Raw genomic sequence first — 10,308 nt, 5'->3', positions numbered from 1 at the left:
TTGAGCTTATAAATGCTCAAAAAAGCTGAAAATGTAGAAATAAACTTCGCTTACCTCTATACGTCCAATTGTCCTCGTCTTTTCTGCGCAATCGGAGGGCAAACTGAGTCCGTTTTAGACGGGTTTGTAGCTTACGTATTTTTGCGATGTCGTCAGTTGTCATATCCCCTCATAAGCGGAAATGACAACTAAAGACAAGTTTATTTCCACATTTACAGTTTATTTGAGTATTTATAAGCTCAAAGTTGATTTTCCCATACAAAGTCTATAAATAGAAAACCGAGCTTGGGCTGCCTGTGGGTCACGCACTCCACACCGCTGGCCTGATTTTGTGTCTAGTGTAAGCGATTTTTGAATCCCTTTTTTGACAACTGCCAATCATTTGCCCAAACTAAATTTTACATATTTTGAAAGACCTTTCCTTCCTTAATTAAAATCCTTAATCTCATGAAATTCGGTGATATGGCACATGGTCAAAATGACAGTTCTTCCCACCGACCGACGAAGTTAACATTTGGAGAAAACTTTGGTTTTGTTTAGCACAAAATAATTAAATTAATCCAATATTCTTGAAATTGTAGGTTTTGGACAAGGAAAAGTTATGCAATAAGTTGGTTGTATTACAATTTTTCTGCGTTCGATAGTTACGACATGCGCATCGAATGGAAATGGTCAATTTTCAACCCAGCTGGGACTCGCTAAACTGTGTCTGGAGGTTAAATCGAAAATCTTGGGAGCGAAATTGAGTTTTCAAGCCTTGCCGAAGAAATTTGATTTTGTTTGATTCTTGTGGGAATTTGCTCTTATATGTTGGTGGTCTTGTTGTAGAAATGAACGATGATGTGAAAGAGTTAGAGGTGTCCAACCCAGGAACCTCTGCCTCTAGACATGGCGGCGGGGGTCTGGAACAGTCCTCAGCTGGTCGTATAGAATTGGAGTTAAAGCCCGTAGTGGAACGGAAATCAAAAGCTATGGGTGTCCGTGAGCGCGTCTATCATACTCTCGTGTAGCAGGTTGGGCCGATTTTACGCGGACAAAATATAGCACATGCACTCACCCACGGTTTGCGACGGGCGTTTAATCGTCTTCTGGGCAACAGTGACTTTGACGATCGTGACGGCATTTTTCGTTTCCAGAATAGTTTCCATGTCGCTCGATTTCGTTCCGGAGAATGGCTCAACGATATAACACGCGTCGATGAATTCATGGACGTGTTGAGTCGTATGTCCAATTCAAACGAGCAATTTGAGGTGAATGTCACCTTTCAGATAGAATGTGGACTTTCTACCCCGTCCAAAACAAAATTTAAAACATGTCCACAATGGAGGGAAAATACTAAAAGTAACTTATCTGATGGGTATGTTCCTTTCATTCAGTCTATGTCATTTGTTGCTTGGAACTCTTGCCTCAGTCGTAGGAAATAATAAATCATTACAGAACTTTAGTGCGTGACTACTCTCGCTTCTCGGAGGAAAAGTTTTTAAATTATCTATTGGAAGTTGATTGGACAAAAATTGTTTCCGGAAAAGTAGTAAACGCCAATAAGCAATTCTCGAGATGTTATAACATTAATTTAAATAAGCTTATCAAGATACACGCTTCTCTAAAACCCATGACTAAGCGTATATCTAACATGTAATCTAAACCGTGGATAACGAGAGAAACAAGGAAATCTATTCAAATGAGATTGACTTAGAGTCAAAAAAATTTATTTCTGAAATATTTATATAACACATATTATCATAATTATTTTCAAATAAACATCAATAGCAGGAAAAAGACGTGGAAAGACATAAATAATCTTATCAACATTAAAAAAAAAAAAAAGGAAATCAACAACTATATTTAAAATGTTTGGGTTACCGAGGTCTATCCCATGATCCAATCGCAAATGCTATATTAAATACTTATTTTGCATCTGTTGGTCAAAAACTTGCATCAAACATACCACCTGGTAAAGAATAAATACATAAATAATAATAATAATAAAACCAACAAATCAAAAACAAAACAAAAAAAAAACATTTCACAGATTGTTTGCCAATAACGGATTATAATGGTTCCTTTGAGTTCAATCTGGTTCACGCATCTGAAATTGAATGTGAAATTAAGCTGACACCTACAATAAAGCACGTGGATTATACTCCAGCCCTACGCGCTTACTAAAATGTGCGCGTCATATAATTGCTAAACCGTTAGCGATCCCAATAAATATATCAGTACAGAATGGCAAGGTTAAAACATGCCAAAATTGTTCCTGTTTTTAAAGACGGAAATGAAACTGAACCACGTAATTACAGGCCGATATCCCTTCTCTCGATATTTAATCGAATTTTTGAAAGGTTTGTGTACAATTGACTGAAATAGTTTTTCAATAAGCATGACGTTTTCTGTCACTCTTAGTATGGTTTTCCTAAGCAAAAAGAAAAACCTTGACATAGTAAACAAAATCCAGTCAAATATAGACAAGGGAATATTTTCGCGTGGAGTGTTTATTGATCTGCAAAAAGCTTTCGACACTATCGACTACCAAATCTTCCTGCGGAAACTTTGCCACTACGGGGTGCAAGGAGTGATAAACACTGTGCCTTCTACAAGGTTTCCTGCTCGGTCCCCTATTGTTTCTCATTTATATAAAGGATAGTTGTAATGCTTCAAATAAACTATATTGCTATTTATAATTATTTGATGATGATACAAATTTGCTTTATTCTAACAAGTGTCTTAAATCACTGGAAACAATCGTGAAAGAGGAATTACTGAATATCTATGACTGGTTAAACTCAAATAAACTCCCCGGTAACATACAAAAAGAATGACTTCGTTATTTTCCATTCTCACCAAAAAGGACTAAATTATGAAGTAAATCTAAAAATGTATGATAACCATGTAAATAACTTTATTCCTCTGTAGGCTTAATGAATTTTACCGATTAACAAGCTCTATTTCAAATTATACTCCCTTATAATGCTTGTTGTTTCCAACAATTCTATTCCGTCTAATCTCTCAGATTTGCTTACGCCTACAAATTAAATACACAGCGATTACACCCGAAAGCTGTTGGTAATTATTTTATTAATTATTCTAGAATAAAGGCGGCTATGGGTCGTTCTATGTCCAGGCCATTCTAGTCCAGTTGTTGTTTGCTATCTGCCCAGAAAACATAGCTCAGGCAAGGCAACTCAATAGGAAAGTCTTGTGTCCGATGGGTAAGGGAGATGGGGCATAAATAACTTTATTCCTGTGTACGCTTAATGAATTTTGCCGATTAACAAGCTCTATTTCAAATTATACTCCCTTTTAATGCTTGATGTTTCCAACAGTTCTATTCCATCTAATCTCTCAGATTTGTTTACGCCTACAAATTAAATACATCGCTATTACACCCGAAAAGCTGTTGGTAATTATTTTATTAATTATTCTAGAACAAACCAACTTAGATACTCGTTTTCACGATTAGATCAAAAATCTGCAACAGCATCCTAGAAAATGTCAAAAAATCTCCCAAAAGGCAATTTAAAGAACCAGATAACTAGGACCTTATTCCGCCAAATCCTTCAAGATCATGAGAGCTATTTTGATTTAATGAACGAATTGATGTCCACAGTAAAGGGAAATAAAGTGTAATTGTATATCATAATCCAGTGCTATCTTGTTCGAAACCTAAATTGTGTTATCTGAAGTTGCTGTTTATCATTTTTAACGCAACACATTAGTTTCCTTTCACTGTTGTTATCAAACGTCCCCACACTCCACGCCTAGAATAACTCTGCTATTTGCGTGTAGTGTGTGTATCTAAACCTATTTGTAGATGTATAGAAACTATATAAACCACTATAAAACAACAACCTTCACAAAGACCTTTGGACTGGACCTGACTCAGTTCAAGGAAGGGTACTTTACCCACCTTTTCAATACACGCGCCAACATGGAGGCCAATTACAATAATGAACTGCCTCCAATGAAATACTATATGATAGCGAGAATGGCAAAGAAAGTGAAAAAACAATTCGAAAAATGGTATGCACAACAATTCGGAAAATGGTATGCAGAAAAGAAAGCGAAGGGCGTTAAGTTCAATCTAACAGAGGAACTAGAGGTGTATTGTATCGATGACGTTAAATAATTGCTCGAAGGTTGCCTCACCTTTCAACGAGTCATTCACAAGCTGACACGTTTAAATCCCTTCCAACAAATCACCATTCACTCAGCTTGCAATCAAGACTTGCGCATTAAATCACATCAAAGCCGACACGCTGGACGCAGAACCTCTTTGCGGTTGGCGTTTGAATGTTAACCATTCGAAGGAGGTTATGTAATGGTTAATATTACATGAACACAAACTGCGTCGAGTTGCTTGCGATGGCTGAATTGCACATAAGAAGAACAAAGTAATTTGAAGAAATGTTTTAGAATACAGGTGACGACAGCTCAGAGCCGCAATTCCACCAAAATATTCAGCATGTTAGAAAGGAGGGTGACTACCGTATTCCTTACGTGCGCGGAACAGTCGACGGTTACAACGCAGACACCAACAGCGGGTATCGTTTCCTTTGCTGTTTCATTACATTCACAAAACTCTACTCTTGCTGTTTTACTTTTTTTTTTTTTAAATTTAAGGGTTTTGCAACTATAGTCGGTATAAGCATGACAGAGATATTGGTCTCATGTACTCCCGTTTGCCTGTAACTTTAAAGCATGGCATGCATTGTCTGTTATTCATAAAAAAAAAGTAAACTAAACACTCGAGCGAATCAATTTGTGATTGTAAAACAAAGTTATCGCCTAACAGAAAAAAAAATGCTGTGTGTAAGATCGTACGGCCTAGCGACAGGGATGGTATTGGTGCCTCTGTTGCCAGCGGAGAAAAAAAAGACGGAGCGTGCTCAGTCCTCGACGTTATGTCCGTGGAACATAAAGGACAGAAACGTAAGCTCTTGCTTACGGAAGACGAAACATTTTACAAACTCAGTAGATCCAACCTGGAAAATATTTAAAAACCTGTACAATGTGTTTAAAAACTCTCTTATAAAACATTTGTCCAATCGTTAGTTTATTGATTCGCGTAGTGGCATGCAGCCTCCGTTCAATATTTTGGTCGAAAATGTATACACTTTAGCATTTGCCCAAAACCCTTTTTTTCCCCTTTGAACCAATTAAAACATTTACAGGATGGAGGAATCACAGTTCATGTGGTCTTTGAAAAACATCCATCGGCTTGGCGCTGGGCCGTGTAACAAGCCCTTTGAAACGTTGACGGTGCTTGGTGTTTGTTCTCGAACGATCTTCCACTCTGCGTGTAAGGGTGATCTCGAAATGGTGCTGCGTTCTGCTTCTTTCTTTGGGTGGTAAGCCACCGTGCGTGGCTCAAAACTAAGCCAGGGTATCTAGGATGATGTTGTGGGATATTCAGTTTCTCCAGGGTGAAGTCTCGAATCGCTTTGTACCAGGAAGCGTTCAGCCATTGGAAGTAGGGGCATGTGCGGCTCCGAAAGCTGAGAAACATTCTTCCCAGGTTTTGTGCACTTTTATTGCAGTAACGCAGCATCTTTGGCCATTTGGAATATCTTTGTCGGGTTTCGTCGCGAGGTGTTTGCGGCGTTGTTTCTCCAATGCTTGTAAGTACTGGTGTACTTCCTTTTGGCTTGCAATGACGGTGCACTGGTACTTGGGATATTTGACGTACGAGCTCCAACAGACAACCATGAAAAGGGCACGTTGCATCAAATTCCATCAGCCAGTCATTGGAGATATGCTCCATGAGTTCATCCATGAGGGTGGGCTCACCACACCTCCCCTATTGGTAGGTCTACTCCAAGACTTTTTTTTTTAACAAATATATATTATTTCAACAAAAAGAGCACTACTTACACAATTACTTACATCATTTACACAAATTTACTTACATCAATGGTAAATAAGGAACTCGACTACTTACAAACTAGTTACAGTACGATACTTACACTTACAGAGTAGTACTTACACTGCTTACGGACAAACAATAGAAACTAATGAGCGAAAAATAAATAAATAAACATACAATTAAAAAAAAGTGGCATAATGACAGGAACAGTGAGCTAAGAAAGATAAGTAGACAGTACCCATCTTTTTCTTGAGAAGTCTTTGTTATTGATTATTTTTTTAGTTTCAAATTTTGCTACAATTTTTTTGGCTCGAAATCCTTGAATGTTGGGAAGAATTTGGTTATTTCTGCAATTCCACAAGAAAAGCTTTCCAATTATTATAAAATAGTTCGGCAATATATGTAAAGGGTCAGTAGTTTCAGTGATAATTCCAACAAGCACATTTTGCATTGAAAAGCGGATCCTTTTACTAGAAATAATGCACCAGTAAGTTTCAAAATCTTTCCAGAACTGCTTAGAATAATGGCAGTGGAAGAGAAAATGATTTAGTGATTCAGGCTGACCTTTGCAGAAACTACATAGATCATTTGTTCTAAAGCCCATTTTATATATTAATTTGGTGTTTGTATAAAGAATTGAGTTGAGAACTTTGTATTGAAAAGCTTTAACATACGATTCAAGAGTGACGGCATGTGGTAACTGAAAAATTTGTCTCAATTGGTCATTAGTAAGATTAAAATCGCTCTGTAATTTATAAGCGATATAAGGAAGTTGTACTTTTTCCCTGATAAGTAACGCATAGAATTCTTTTGACTTCTTTGTAGTTACGTCAAATATGTTGTCATCAATTAGGAACGTTGGAGGATTTTTTGATGGAAGGCAATCTTTATCTTATAAAAGTTATGGAATAGACCGACGTAGACAAGCCAACTGTAAAATATTTGTTTTATTTATTTTGTTCGAGAGGTGATTATAGGCATCTGCAACATTTAAATTAAACAAAGGATATTGGGTGAATACAATTCCAGCTTCGTAATAGCTTTTGTAATGGACGGGCTTATTGTCTATTCTAATTTCACAGTTATTCTAAATAATATTTGTCCAATCCTTTTCTGTGGCGTAAGTCTGACGGAACTCTGACCTCCAAGACAAGAGTTCATAATAGAATTGAGAAGAAATTGTTTAATCAGATATGTTGTAATTGCAAGCAAAAAAAAAAAAGAAAAGAAACCTCCTAAGGGGCTCTAATGGTGTTGTAGGAAGCTTTTCCATGGTCCATTGATCCCATTAAAGATTCGTCTCAACCAAGCGAGTCTTAACGATTTAACGATGCATTCAAGATCAATCATTCTCAAACCTCCTTCCTCATATTCGTTTATTACTGACACTCTTTTTACTTTATCTGTACCTTTCCACAAGAATTTAAACAATAACTTATTAAGTTGTTTTATCAGTCCCTTTAGTGTCGGTAGCACTGAACAAGCGTAGACAAACTTAGGGATAAGAAAAGATTTGATTATTGTCACCTTTCCGTAAATCGATAAGCCTCTAGATGACCAGATATTAATTAGTTTTTTTAACTGAATCCAAACGCTCAATAAAATTCTTTTCTTTAAGCAGTTTCTGATTATATGTAAAATATACATCTAAAGCTTTTATTGGCTCATCAGGCCATTTAATACCAAACGGGTTTGCTTTATGATTTCGCAATGAATCAATCCACATGCCTTCAGTTTTCGAACAATTAATCTTGAATCCCTAAATAATTTCAAATTAATTTAATATTTCAAATAGCTTTACGGCCGAATCTGTGTCTGCAAGTTTGTCGTCAGCAAACTGTAAGAGCTTTCTTTCCTCGTTTCCAATGTTAATTCCTTTGATCTCTTCATTTTGTCGAATGGCTGTTGCTAAAATTTCCACCACAATTGTGAAAAGATAAGGAGAGATCGGGTCACCCTGCTCCAAGACTTGCTCAGTGGGTGTAGGTAGGATGAGCGACAGGCGTGGTATTTCCTTTATCTCCTCCATTTCTTTGAGAATGGGCAGAGCGTTGTTTCCTCCACTTGTCTTGGTGGGAGGTTTGGATGGCCGAGTGCGTTTTGGAATCGGTACTACTTGTTCTTTCTTGTCAGACATGATGTGGTCTCATGAAAAACAGTGAGCAAAAACTGCGCTTTTGATACCACAAAGCTTTTTTGTTCCTCAAGGTATGATGGGCCGATAACTTCATTAGGAACCAATTACCTATTCTCCCCTTCATTGGCTATCGAAAAGGTCATGGTTGATTCTCATTGGTTTTTTGGCGAGGTTATCTGGTGTCTTTGAGGTTGGTTTATTCTCTTTAGATCACATATTTGCTCCTCTGAAATCTCTCATTTACTCTTCAACTCCAGAGCAGGACAGAGCTCTCTCTAAGCCAGAATATTCACCGATAAAACAATATACACACACAATCTCGTTAGCAGAGCCTCCGTTACCCTTGTCCAGCGGAACGGAGGCTGAAGGCTCTGGAATATCCAAAACCGGAACTAGAAAACTCTGATTCCGGCTAAATATCTGCGCGTGCTTGAGGGGAGAAGGTTAGAAATCAACAAGAACATTGGAGTTCACTTTTCACTCGCAAGACAGTACACATAAGTATAACCACATCTAATACACTCGAAAGCCTTAAACTGCGGAGAATCAAAAATAACGAGAGACACTTTTTTAATCAAAACAGATTTCAGTACCTGGTGCGTCACGCAAATGACAATTGCAGTATTTTAAAAACAAAACGTTACCGAACTCGCAAGTTGTAAAAAGATTTATTTCTTGATCAACTTCGTATAGATAAGAATCGAGAAGAAGTCACGATTTTTGAGTTTAGAGTTTGAAAATGCAAGGAAATGAAACCATTTTTCAACAACCATTTACTATGGCCTTTTTGGATTCGACCAATGCCCCAATGACTCTGGGAAGGAGATTGCCGAACACAGTTCTATTATCTTATGCGCCACAGACTCGTTACACGAACGTGTGCTCAAACACTTCCGAAAATATATTTCCCGCCAAAAATTTGCACTTGTTCTTGAACTAGGGTTGTGTTGAAACTTGCCCCATTTTTTTTCATATTTATGCAAGACCCCTTTTTTGACATTGTCATTGACGAAAAAAACCATCGTGTACGTACGTGACGTGTATCCCATTAGCCCAGCCCTAATTTATGCAACGTGGAAACGAGGGTCTTAGGTCTAAATGATCCCACACAACTACTGCTGTCATTTTCCTTTTTTTTTTCTTTTTTTCTTTTCAAACATTCGTTCTCAATTTATGATCCCAGCAAAACATTTTTTCCCTTAGTGGGGAGAACATACCCCTCTGCATATTGAGAGAAGGGCAGGGTGTAGCAGTCTCCCAAGCTTTATTTATTTATTTATTTATTTATTTCTTTATTTATATTTTGAGAGGGCATTTATGTTATACGGCCCTATTTACGGACGATTGCGGAGAAGCATTGGGTAAGAGAGAAACAGTTTCGGTAGTGGCACCAGATGTATAAGATCTTGGGATTTCCCTGCAGTTGATCCGCTTATACGTTATCGTTCATAAACAACGAATCAAAATGAAAGAAAAAAGGTAGAAAAATAAAAGTATCGCATATCTTATTTTTTTTTCCTTTTTTCATGTCATTTTCTCCTTTACTTGGACTTTACCATTACAAAAAGTTTGTAAGTAGCCGTTCTTTTCCTTTTTTTTTTCCCTTTTTTTTTCTTTCATACTTATGTTGTTAATTTATAAATGCAACAAAACTTTCGGCCCTTAGTGGGCAAAATATTTTTTTCCTGTATATAGAAGGAGCCTGACCACAGATCGTAGCAGTCATCAAGGTTTTTTAAGGTCTCGTTATATGTAAATTTGGGAGTCTCGCTCAATTTATTTTATTTTATTTTATTTTTTTTTTGTTTTTGTTTTCCGATCTCGGTGGGCTGTAAAGAATATTTTCGCAAAACAAATATCTGATGAATTAATTTTTAAAACAGCTAAAATTCCTTTTCTTTGTTTCCTGCCATAATCTGCGTGCTAAAAATGATTGACGTATCTTGTCAAACACACGTGAAAGGATTGGGTGTCAATTGACAGCCTTCGCGCGCCATCTGCTACCTTAGCACGTGCCCAAATGCTGATTGGCTCAACATAATTGGCTTTCAAGTAGGGGGCGGAGTTATTCAACAGACCGTGAACTGCACACGAAATCTTCAAGCTCGATTTTCTAGAGGTTTACTTTGAAGCCAAAATCACAACTTCTCAAACCTCCTGTCCGACTGGTTTTAAGATATCGCTTCCAAATTTTCAGTTCTAATAAATGATTGTACTACACCAAATACCGTGTGAGGAATTTTTCGTTTTTCTTTTGAGATTAATTTTATTGCATTTTTTCTGCCCAAATTAAATATGAGACTAGAGT

This window comes from Montipora foliosa, unplaced genomic scaffold (genome assembly GCF_036669935.1).
Source record: "Montipora foliosa isolate CH-2021 unplaced genomic scaffold, ASM3666993v2 scaffold_432, whole genome shotgun sequence".
NCBI lineage: Eukaryota > Metazoa > Cnidaria > Anthozoa > Scleractinia > Acroporidae > Montipora > Montipora foliosa.
Note: the sequence above shows the minus strand (reverse complement) of the source record.